A 12,401-nucleotide genomic window follows, 5' to 3' on the forward strand; every position below is an offset into this window, starting at 1 on the left:
GCAATTATTTGGACGGCTCATTTTTAGTGCCTGTGTATCAACCATCACACTCTTCTGGAGTATCCAAGTTTTCCTCTGTGAGAGCGGTTGAGGAGTACGGAGGGAATAATTTGATACGTAGCCCGTGCTTCTCCACCGTATAATGGGCTTTTACATCTCAGAAGTGGGACCCGCATGGTGATCTGGACCATTGGTCTCTTTTGTCCCACGGTGGATGAAGATTTCAAAAAAATAAGAAATTAAAAAGTTTCAGAAGGTCTAAGTGATCAATAATATTATCTTTATTGTCTTAATGTGGACCGTTGTTAAACATCTATTTATAGGCCATAAATCGAACGGTTAATATTTTCTTATCAAGATATTTACTTTTCAGATAATATAATCACATTGTGATACAACAAACCAATCGTACAGATTCTTTGAAAAGAGGCTCAATTTTCATACTTGAAAATCGTGTGTAGCATTTGAAGATGAGGACCGCGTATCACACAGTTCTTCTCTGACAGTTACTGGTTCCCTCTCTAAGAAGTACAGTGCATGTGATACCGTACATGCGCGACCATGGTTCGTTCTCTGATCGGATGAGATGGATGGATGGCTGGGAATGACATGGAAGTATTCAAGATCGGAAAATCCTAACCCTTCGATCACTGTCCCAGAGAAAGAAAGCTAAAAATAGATAGTATATTCTAAATAAAGAATTTCATTCATCAAAAGGTTTAAATATTCCAAGGTAGGGATTTTTTGTAAGTGTCCACCGGCGAGAGTGAAACCCATCGTATAAACGGTTTGGATCATCGAAAAATCCCACGACATGTGTGTGTAACGGGAATGGATTAGGTATTACCGTGGTAACTGAATGGTATTTAAGGGCGTGTTTGGCCGCACCGAGCCCATGAGATTAGGAGGGATGGAATGATTTTTAAGGTGACGATGGTGGTGTCAGTGTTTGTCCCCTTGATCCCATGGGTTTGGGATAGCCCATGGATATACAGCAGCATGTTTGGACCGATGAATGAGTTTCCATCTCCACTGCTTCTCGTGGTGTGTTTGGCATCTCAAAGTAAATGGGGGTTTCAAATTCCCTCATATAGTGGTTTGAAATCCACTGTTAGAGCTTAGATTACATCTAAATCAATCCCAAAATATTGCATTTTTTTTTTTTTTTGTAAATGTAACTGTCCAAAAAAGGCCCACTGAATAGGTGCTTACCGGGCGAGCTGCGGCAGGGACCAGACGACCGGCACCGAAGAGGGCAGGGTCAAGCAGCAGGGACGACTGGCGGCAAGGACGATCTACCACACCGGACGGGCATGGACGAGTGGCAGGGAGGAGCTGCGGCACTGGACGAGAGCGCCAGGCGAGCAAGGCAGGGCAGGGACGACTGAATGAGCACAGCAAGGACGACTGGACGAGCGGCAAGAAGGGGAGAGAGAGAGAGAGAGAGAGAGAGAGAGTGACGTCCGGATGAGGATGGGCGCTGGGCGCTGGTATGGCAGTGGGGGGGTTAGTGTTTTTGAAGTTTGAACGGGTGGATGTGAAATGTAATAGAAAGGTATTTATACCCCTGATCGAGTACTTAGTCGAGTACCAAGTGGAGTACCTATTAGAGTATCAAGTCGAGTATGTTTATGCTCATGCTGGGCTCATACTCATTTCGAATACCTAAATTCTTCTCGTACTCAGCTCTAACTCACTTTGAGCATAGTCGAGTTGAGTACTTCCATGTCGAGTCGAGCGTGTAAACGAGTATTTTCGACTCGTGCACACCTCCACGTGCTGCCATCAAAGATACAATATGTACGAGTAGATTTGAAAAGGATGAGTCGCTTGAACCATACCAGTAATGACGTTGTACCAGTGGAATAGATACGGGCCTGTCAACTTTCAAATCGAGTTGGATTGAGTTGGCTACTTTCAAACTTACATTGTCAGTGCAAATTATGTATGTATCGTATCCATACCGTCCATCCATTTATAGAGATCATTTTAGGGCATGAGACAAAAAATGAGTCAGATCCAAATCTAGAGTAGACCCCACCACAGAAAATAGTGTGTAGAGTTACGCCCACCGTTGAAACCTTCCTAAGGTCCACTATGATGTTTGTCTGACATCCAAGGTGTTAATAAGCTAAGACAGACATAAAAGAAGGGAAAAAACAAATTTTAGCTTGAGTGAAAACTTTTGTTGCCCTTATAAATTTTTAATGGTGGGCGTCACTTTCTCCATTGTTTTATGTGGTGGGGTCCACTCAAGCTTTGGATCTGACTCATTCTTTGGCTCATGTCCTAAATTGATATCTCCAAATGGATGGACAGTGTGGATAAAACACATACATCATGGTAGGTCCCATAGAATTTAGTGACGTCAGTCTTGCTACTCGACCTTTAAGTAGCTAATCGGCGTCCTTTATAACCATCTTTGTAATAAAATTTTTGCTATGGCAAAACACTATATTAAGCAAAATCATTTTGTAGACCCTGAAATTGTATGCTAAATTCCCAACGGTCGTTCAATGGTACACATATACAACCAAAATGTCACATCGAAACGGTGTATATAAATGGACAATATAGATCAATGACATAATGTTTGTGAGAAATCCAATCTGTTCATCTGTTTGGCAGGATCATGTTCGGATATAGCCTAAAAAATGAGCCAGATCGAAAACTCAAGCTAGGGAAAAATGATGGTAGTAAAATGTTTATTGTTGAAACTGCCATAGGGTCCTATGTGATGTTTATATGCCATCCATACTGTCCATAAAGGTCATTTCTACTAGTGATCCAGACCATTGATCTTTACCAACTAATTGGGCATGTGGGGGCAACAATACACCTGGAGCTGGACAGAGTGCGAATGCACGAGGATCCAGACCATCGATCTTTACCATCTAATCGGGCATGTAGGCCCCCCACTGTACACAAGGCGCTGCATGAGTATGCACAGTGATCCAGGCCATCGATCTCAACCATCTTATTGTGCATGTGGGGCCTACTGTACACGTGGCACTGTAGTGTGCAAATGCACGGTGATCCAGACCTTCGATCTTTACCGGGCTGTGCCAAGCTCGGATGCACATTGATCCAGACCATCGACTTTTAGCATCTGATCAATGTGGCGCCCATGGCCCAAATCGTGGGTTACGATTGACGATCGTTAAGTGGACCCCCTCAAAATGAAATTAGTGGTTGGGCTTGTCGAATAAGTAGTTTAGATAATGGCCTATCTACAGTGGTCCTGCAGTTTGGACTGCCTTGAGTTAGCATATGTCGTGTATACAATGTCAAGCATCCCACATGGGCTACACTACAGATCACATGCTCACGACATTGGAACCCCTGAAAAGGTGGGCCCGTGAATATCATTGGGTGAAAACATTTGAATGAATCGCCAATGGTTTTTCTGATATTCACCGCTCTAGCCCATCTAATGAGAGGATTGGCCTGATTTTTGGACTCAAAAAGTCGTCTTCAAAGGGTCGCAGATATAGCTGGAGTTCAAGGGGGATCTGTGGGACCCACTGGAATGTATGTGTTTTATTGGATTTGTAACGTGTTGCTTGAAAATCTCTCACCACTCTCATGGCTTGTGGTAAACATGAAAATCCACTTTACCTGGGTTTGTCCATCTAAATTTCTACGGACCTGATAGTTTTTATGGTTGGAAAGAAGTTTGGCTAGTCGGAAAGATAGGAAGGTGTCTATTTTGAATGGAATTTGTCGACTTCGAGAGCAAAAAAATGTCGAGGCAAGCCGCGGGCTCTTACTTGGTGCTAGCAAGCTGGGTATGGAGGAACTTGGCTGCAGAAACCATGTTGGTCAGTGCAGGATTCACCTCATGATACTTGCAGGTCTTGAGACCAAAATCAGGGTTGACCCATAGGATATTCGTCTCAAGCACAGCAAGCATCTTGTTGATGCGGTCGGCAATCTCCTCCGTCAATACGTGGGGAGTGGATGTCGTACACACCTGGACCAATGCCAGCGCCATACTTGACCCCCTCACGGAAGACGGAGAGGAGCTTCTCATCAGAGCGGGAGTTCTCAATGGTGATCACGTTAGCGTTCATGTCGATGATGGAGTGGATGATGTCGTTGAAGTTGGAGTAGCACATGTGGGTGTGGATCTATTGTGGGCAAGATAAATACAAGGGAGATTAGTAGGTGTGAGTGTCCATCCGTTCCACCATAGAATAAATCCAAAAGGTTAATCTGAATTTGGTCTCTAAATTTGGAATGTTAATCTAAATTGATATACACCATGCATGGGTACAATTTAGGTGCATAAGTATCAACTATGACACTATGCTGGAGTACTAAATGATGGGGTTTTTCTCAGTTTAGAGGAGAGATAGTGCAGCCAGTTGAAAATCGGACGTGTTTCACCGTGCTGCTCGACCAGTCGAGTGGACTACTCGACTAGTCGAGGGAGCCACTCGACCGATCGAGGGTCACTCGACTCAAAGTCCAGCAAGCTCAATTTTTTGGCCTCGACCAATCGATGGCTTGGCTCGACCAGTCGAAGGTCCGCTCAACCAGTCGAGGCCCTACCTCAACTAGTCGAGGGTTACGCAGATTCAATCCGGATTTGGTGCGAACTGCGTAAATTTGAGGTGGTTTTCATAAAATTGCGAAAAGGAGTTTCCTAAACTATAAATAGATGTTCCTAGGGCTTTTCTAGGATATTGAGAAGGCTTTCTAAAGCTATTGTGCTAAGGGTTTTCACGGCCAAGGTGTGTGTGTGTGTGTGTGTGTGAGAGAGAGAGAGAGAGAGAGAGAGAGAGAGAGAGAGCAAGCGTATAGCAGGGAGGTTGGAGGTTATCTACTATGCAATTTATATCTCATCGCTTCTACGTTCTCGTAATCGGTGATCCACTCTTGCGTAAGTAAAAAAGGTTTGATCCAAGCAAGGTGTGTTTGTGATCGGTTATAACGTTTTACTTTATAGTGAATTGTTGTTCTAGACTAGGTCCCGTGGTTTTTACCTCTTTGAAGGTTTTCCACATAAAAATCTCTTGTGTCGTGTGGTTTATGCTTTGATTTATTTCATTGTTTTATTATCCCATAATAAGCTTCTTCTTCTCTCTCTCTCTCTCTCTCTCTCTCTCTCTCTCTCTCTCTCTCTCTCTCTCTCAAGGGTTAGCTTGTTTTGGAAAAGATTAGTAGCTAAGAGAAAACCAAGATGTGTGAAAAGCAAAAGAACCTGCAGAATCTATTTGATTTTTATAATCCTATCCTATTATGGTCTTTTAAAACAGATGGACGGAGTAGATTTGTCACAAATATCTTTATGGACCCCACAGAGCACTGGGTACAGAGATATCTATGATCCCGAGGTCACTGGTAGTCCGCTGCCTCTAATGCATGTAATCATTAACATTTCCTTTTATGCGTAGGGCCCATCTGATGGGAGATCAGCTTTATTCTTGGGCCTCTGAATGTAGAAAGTGGGACCTAACTAATGAGGGGCTTGGACCTCTCTCACACATGTAGTCGTTTGACAGCATAGATTTAAAATCTTATGTAGTTGGTAAATTTTGAAACCGGTAAAATCATATCTATGCTATAAAACGTAAATGATTTCGTGGTGTGCCACACACCACCGACCTCCATGGTGTGTCCACATCACCAAGTTCGGTGGGCTCCACCATGATGTGTGTGTTATATCCATATTGTCCATCCATTTTATGAGATCATTTTAGGGAATTTCCCAAGAAGTGAGGCATTTAAGAAGCTTAAGTAAACCACACCATAGAAAGTAGTGGGAATTGAATGCGAATCATTGGGAAATTTTTAGCAGCAACAAAAGTTTTGGATCAATTTAATATTTGTTTTTCTCTTTCATCCATATCTGTGTGACCTCATCAAAAGGTTGGATGACAAATAAACATCATGGTGGGCCTTGGGAAGGTTTAAACGGTGGGAATCATTGTCCCCACTGTTTACTGTGATGTGGTCCACTTGAGCTTCGGATCTGTCTAATTTTTTTAGATCACAGCCTGAAATGATCAAGTCAAATGGATGGACGGTAAGAATATAATACATATACAATGGTGGAGACCACAGAATTTGGTGATGTCAACACACCCCAGAGTCAACATAATGAGTGGGGGAATTCCATGATGTGGCCCACCAAACCTGCAGACAAGATAGTGTCCACTTGCCCAATTTAGAAAGCTTAAGAATTGCATACCCCTAAGTCCTCTCAAAATATTTGGCACCGGATTCGCTTGAATACATCCTAACTTATTACAATGAGATGTACAGGGACACTAACAGTTGCTGGGCTTGGATTTCTTTCACAGGTTGAGATTTCTTTTTTACAGCAGCAAATTCAAGAGTTCACTTTATCAAATTGGAAAAAATGCCAAGGACCGAGCCGAGCCAAATTAATAATACACCGTAATGGGGTTGATGGGCCTCTAGGGCCAAACCCAGCCTGGTTAGTAGATGGTCGAACTTGCAGGTCCAAGTCCATCACCAGGCATGATAATCAAGACCAAGCCTGTATATGGTCGGACCAGGCCCAAAAGCCCAGACGGGCTTGTCTGACCCGTTTATGACACTTTTGGGTCTCAATTAGAGAAATCAGCTGAGGTTTGGGTGACCTCCCACCCCTAGTCAAGGTTGTTGCAGCTAGGCCTGGACCAGGGGCTGGACCCATGGTTACATCCAACTGATGCGGGTTCTCCAGTGTATGGTCTTTTCATCCACCTGTGAGGTTTTGACGAGTGTCTAGTGATTAAGTCTAAGTTCAATGTTCAAATTAACAGGCGAAAATGGGAGCAGCCAGTGATTGAGTCTAAGTTCAATTTTCAAGTTAACAAGAAGAAATATCGAATATCCTCCAAAAGACAGAATCATGAGGGTAGTTGTATTAAAACACTTGGGCACTCGAATTCTCCCCCATCCAAATGACTCTGAATGTTCTAATACCACTACCCTTATTTTTGAAAATCTCAATTAATTGAAAGCATTTTTCATATCTCATCTTCATGGTATTAATCTTAATTTGTGTTCTTTACTACATTACTTTCAAAGACCATTATGTGGAGATGGGGGTGAAGGTTGTTGAGCCTGCTGCGGTTTCCTGCAGAAGTTGCTGTTGGAACGTTTTTTAGTTCTGCTGAGCTTTATTCCTCTGTTTCAATGGTGCTTGGGTTTGCTATGAGGGTATTCCTCTTGGCTAGTCTCAGCCTCTTTTTCTTTTTTTTGGTTATGCGGCTGTATAGTGTTGTCATATGATTGGTGTGGGCCATTTATTTGCCAGCGCCTGCCCAACTTTTGTACAGCCATTTTATTATATCAACAAAATCATAGGCGGTGTTCTCTCATGTGTGTTGAACATCAAGACCGTGCATTTGATGGGTCCTTTAGGTTATGAGATATCCCGAAACTCAGCCGTATATGGCATTCAGGTGGGACATACCATCTAAAACCATGTGAAGACGTGCCTAAAACATATAAAAGTACCTGGTGGGGCCCACCTGAGTTTTGTATGTGGTTGAAACTTGGTCTGACCCCTCATCCAATTGGAACACACACAATTGATGGGCTGGATTTGTGAACCACATCTCGGTGGACCCAATGAATGATTATGAATGTTTTAATAGGAGAGTAACCCTCTCAACTGTTGTATGCGGTGTGGCCCACCCAAGTCATGGATGGACTAGATTTTTAAGCCCATGGCTCACCAGGGAATGGTGCATCTAACTGATGGGGTAGATGTTTGACACACATCATAGTAGGCCCACACAGCTCTTATATATATATAATGATTTGAAATGATTTCGACACACATGTCAGTAGGGCCCACACAGCTCAACCTCATGGAAACTTTTCATGAGGTTGAGCTCTGTGGGCCCCACTGTGATGTGTGTTGAACATCTACCCCATTAGTAAGATGAACCATTCCATGGTGGGCCATGGGCTTAAAAATCAAGTCAATCCATGACTTGGGTGGGCCACACCACATACAACAGTAGAGAGGGGTTACCTTCCCATTAAAACACTCATAATCATTTATTGGGCCCGCTGAGATGTGGTTCACAAATCCAGACCACCCATGGTGTGTGTCCCAGTTGGATGAGAGGTCAAACTAAGTTTCAGCAGCATCCAAAACTCAGGTAGGCCCCACCAAGTACTTTTATATATTTTAGCGATATCTTCACATGGTTTTAGATTGTATGGCCAACCTGAATTCCGTATATGGCTGATTTTTGGGATATCCCATAACCTAAAGGGGACCCGTCAAATGCACAGTGTTGATGTTTGACACACATCACAGTGGGGCCTACATAGCTCAACCTCATGGGAAGTTCCCATGAGGTTGACCTTATAGTACCATTTCCATATATATATATATATATATATATATATATATATATATATATATATATAACTACATTTGTATGTTGAATGGAATCACACACGAGCATCTTGAAGTTGTGACGCATTAGATGATTAGATGAGGCCAATGGACTCGCCCAGGCCATTTATCACTAGCTTTGGCTTGTCCTGGGCCAATCACAAGGTCTAGATTTCTAAGTCCTAGCCTACCCTTGGACGTAGTTTAGGGCTCTATGGGGGTGGTTGCCTGATCCATTGCCTAACTCCTTTGTGGTTTTTGAATTTAATTAAGTCAGGCTGTTTGGGAATCCCTTGCCAATAACAGTAAAATAGGTTGCACTATCCGGCCTAGCCAAGGTGGCCCAACCTTTTAGGACCAAGACGTGGTTGGGCCAAGCTTGTAAACTAGGCCCATGTAGGCAGTTGCACTAGCCAGGCTCATCAAGAACAGGCCAGGCCTTACCTAAGCCTTGTTGGGTCAAGGACACGCAAGGCATTTTTGCCTCCATTCGGGCCAATGCCAGGTCGAAGGCATTGGGAGCTAGGGCCTGGCTAAGGCCGATCCAAACCCACCTGGCCCTAGCTTGACCCATTGTCACCTCTACTTGCCAAAGTGTGTGTGTGTGTGTGTGTGTGTATCAAAACACAGACCCAGCCCATTTGGCTATTGGATTCAATCCCGGCCCATGGCATAGTGCTGCCAGAATGAACTGTGTAGGCGTAGTTGGGCCCATCCCACACTCCTGCTATTTGTGGGACCCTTTAAACGCTTTTCTCTTTCATCTCGAGCAAACAGCTATGGATTCTTCAACCAGACAACCCTGGCTCAAGCAAGAGTTAGAAAGAGGGGAAGGCAATGGCAGAAGTGTAATTTTCATATGGAATATACAAAATATTTTCTTAGCAGGTAAGAACAATTATTTGAACCATACTTAGAAAATATTGGCTCAATAAAATATTGATATGGACCATTGATGGGAACAATGTAAAATTGCTCCCAAAACCACTAAGTTCACATGTTGCAGTTCGCTTGAGGATTTTAACAGGCTGATTTTTGTATCTTCTCTTTATACCAGTGAGTTAAACCTGATTAATAGGGTTGATGAAAGATACACCACATGGTAGCCCACACACAAACCTATGGTCAATGTCCCCATCACACTATTCCATATGGTCTAGTCCATCTGAGTTGGATCTAGCTGATATTTTTCCTCAAGACCTGACATTGAGTATTCCACATGGTGGGTACCACTGTATAGATGTCGCTCTGTTCGTTAGATGGGCCACACATACGCTATGAACCGTTGGTGACCTTTCTTAAACCGCACCACATATTGTCATCCTCAAAGTAGGGTGGCATCTTAGGCTCCACTCAAATGTCCCATTCACTTGCCTAATTGGGGCATTTGGACCAGTTAAATGATCCACTTCTAAATTTCTGCGCCATAGATGCTCATGAAAATGAAGTTTGGGTAGGCAGAGAAGGTTTGCTCCCAATTCAATTCAAATGAGATGGAAGAAAACAACAATGCAAGTGCAATTGAAGTGGCTGGGGCCATTCATCTGATCTAGAAGAGCTGATGCTAAACCTAGTTGCAACAAGGGCCGGAAACAGAACAAACGCAGGAGAGCCTATATATGTAAAGTAATTAATAAGGTCTTGTTGGGTAGATGTCTAAAAATTAATAGATCTCATTCTAGTTTTTTTTTTTTTTTTTTTTTTTTTTTTTTTTATTTACACATGCACACACACCACCACACACTCATGCCGTAGTGGGATTTCACCACCTATGGGTACTCAAACCCTCAACCAGATGCTGAAACTCATGAGAGTCTGCCACCGGAGTAGATCTCATTCAGTTAACAGTAACTATGATCTGTAGTAGTATTGACTGTTATGTTTGTACCAAGTGATCAAATGGTTTGGTTTTATGTGCAGTACTTGTATATCCAAGTAATCCATCTGCCATTCTGTTTACTCTTTGTTTGGGTATCTATCAGTTGTCTGCAGTTTGGCATTAGAGAAAAGGAATATGATTACCCATTTATGTTGATGAGAGGCTGCACATTGGATTGTTTGATAGTTGAGGCTTTTGGGCTGTGGCCCATCCCTGGTAGGACACATGATATGAAGCATACACGCCGATGGTGGTATCTCAAATTGTGACCCATCAACAAACCCATGGCACAAAAACCTGATCAGATGGGTTTAGTCAAGTGACCTGTTGCAATCATGATCACCATACATGTCTACGGTGGAGATTGGATGATCATGATTTGAGGTGTCCTTAAGGGAGAGCTTTCTTTCCTACTGATATATAAGCAGTTAAAAGCTAGTCCATGTCCTGCATTATCAAGGAAGGTGCCCCACCAGATTGATGTTATGAAAGCAACAACATTGGCAGTTCTTGATACTTTTCATGTGCTATTTTGTCCTTCTCTCTTGTCTCCTTTCTCTACCACTTCATGGAAAATAACATACATAGGCCACAGTTTCATCGTTTTCCATTCCACATTATCACTTTTTCTTTTCAATCATCACAAGTGTGGTGTGGTCCTGTGAACAGATTTTGTTGTCCTCCCCTCTTACCAGAGGATTTGATGGTGCTCTCTCACCTCCCTTTACTTGCAATAGATTGGGGAGAAACCTCTTGATTTAGAGAATCGGCACCAAACTCTTCATCGTCGAAGACTGTCACTGTGATCGTGATCACAACAAGGCAAGATCCTAACCATCTATGTTTAGATCATTGTTAGAAATCTGACCTTCTTGCACGTGTTCCTGAGAGTTGGATCATTAAAAATACCGAGTTTCTGCTGCGTTTATACCCAAAGAATCCAACACAGGCTCACCCCACCAACGAAATTACATGCCCCAAAAATCAAGCCAATCCAACCATCAAGTGGGCCACTATGCGAATTTGGAGGCTTATGTTGTGGCCCACGTAAGGATTAGACTAGCCTGATCTTTTAGGTAATCTGATTTTAATGGTGGAGCATCCTCCCAACAGTTTAGATGGCATACATGCACCGTGATGGTCCGATTATTATCTGGTGTTCCTGTACCCTATAGAGGGCATTAGGGTCATTTGGTACATATTCCTCCAACCCCTCCAAAGATATCAATTGTATATCCAACAGCATGACTTAGGTTTAAAGAGCTTTGAGACTTATAAGACAGTTCATGAACACACCACCCCACTTGCCAGCATGGCACATAGTCATGAAATCTAATCCATCCATTAGAAAGGGAAATGGAAATGGAAATGAAAATTGAAGTAGAGACTATCTTGGTGGCAATTGATGGCCTGTCTGTAGCCTTTTGCTGAGTCCATTTCATGGATGGAGTCCACATGGCTACATGGTCATATAATCAAGCAGCTAGCCCCCCAAAAAAACACACTACAGGAGAATCCTAACAACCTGATATTCTCTGTTGAATGTAGACTTCAGGCTGATTTTTATCAATATCCTGTTTATTCAAATACTGTTACTTGGACAGATAGGATCGTCCAATTGATGTGATATTTATAAAGTTTCCCATCAATCAAAAGGTTCATGAGATTGTGCCAGATGATCCTGATTTCCCTGGATCCCCAACCCAAACAGACCATTTCTTCCATTTATACCATGCATCTATCCAAAATGTTGTAACTTGCAAGGTCCCTATTCTATTCTGGTACTCAACATCCATGTGGTGCTGTGTGGATCAGCAAAAACTGTGAAGCAGTTATCACAAGATGTCAGAAATTCCCAGAATCTAGTTAACAATGTGCCTTACTGGCAGTAAAGAAAATCACCAGCAGCTTCCTCTAAGGCTGTTTGGATTTGGGGAAACATCGATGAAAAATCTAACATAGATGGAACATATACTGGTAATAATCAAGGAGGATATAATAGATGGAAAACATGTAAGCAAAAATAGAGGATGATCTTGTGTGTGATCTTGAGATCCTTCTCTTACCCTTACTTTATACCCCTCTAATTTTTTTTCTTTTGGATTCCCTGATAGGAGCAGGAATGGCAGCCTTTCTTCAAATGGTTATCGA

The 12,401-nt window shown here is 42.7% G+C and overlaps 1 pseudogene; it reads right to left on the reverse strand.

Moving 5' to 3' along the window:
- Window positions 1-3,733: 3,733 nt before the first annotated feature.
- Window positions 3,734-11,975, reverse strand: LOC131226856 (5-methyltetrahydropteroyltriglutamate--homocysteine methyltransferase 1-like; annotated as a pseudogene).
- Between the last annotated feature and the right edge of the window lie 426 nt (window positions 11,976-12,401).

Source organism: Magnolia sinica, chromosome 15 (assembly GCF_029962835.1).
Source record: "Magnolia sinica isolate HGM2019 chromosome 15, MsV1, whole genome shotgun sequence".
Taxonomy (NCBI): domain Eukaryota; kingdom Viridiplantae; phylum Streptophyta; class Magnoliopsida; order Magnoliales; family Magnoliaceae; genus Magnolia; species Magnolia sinica.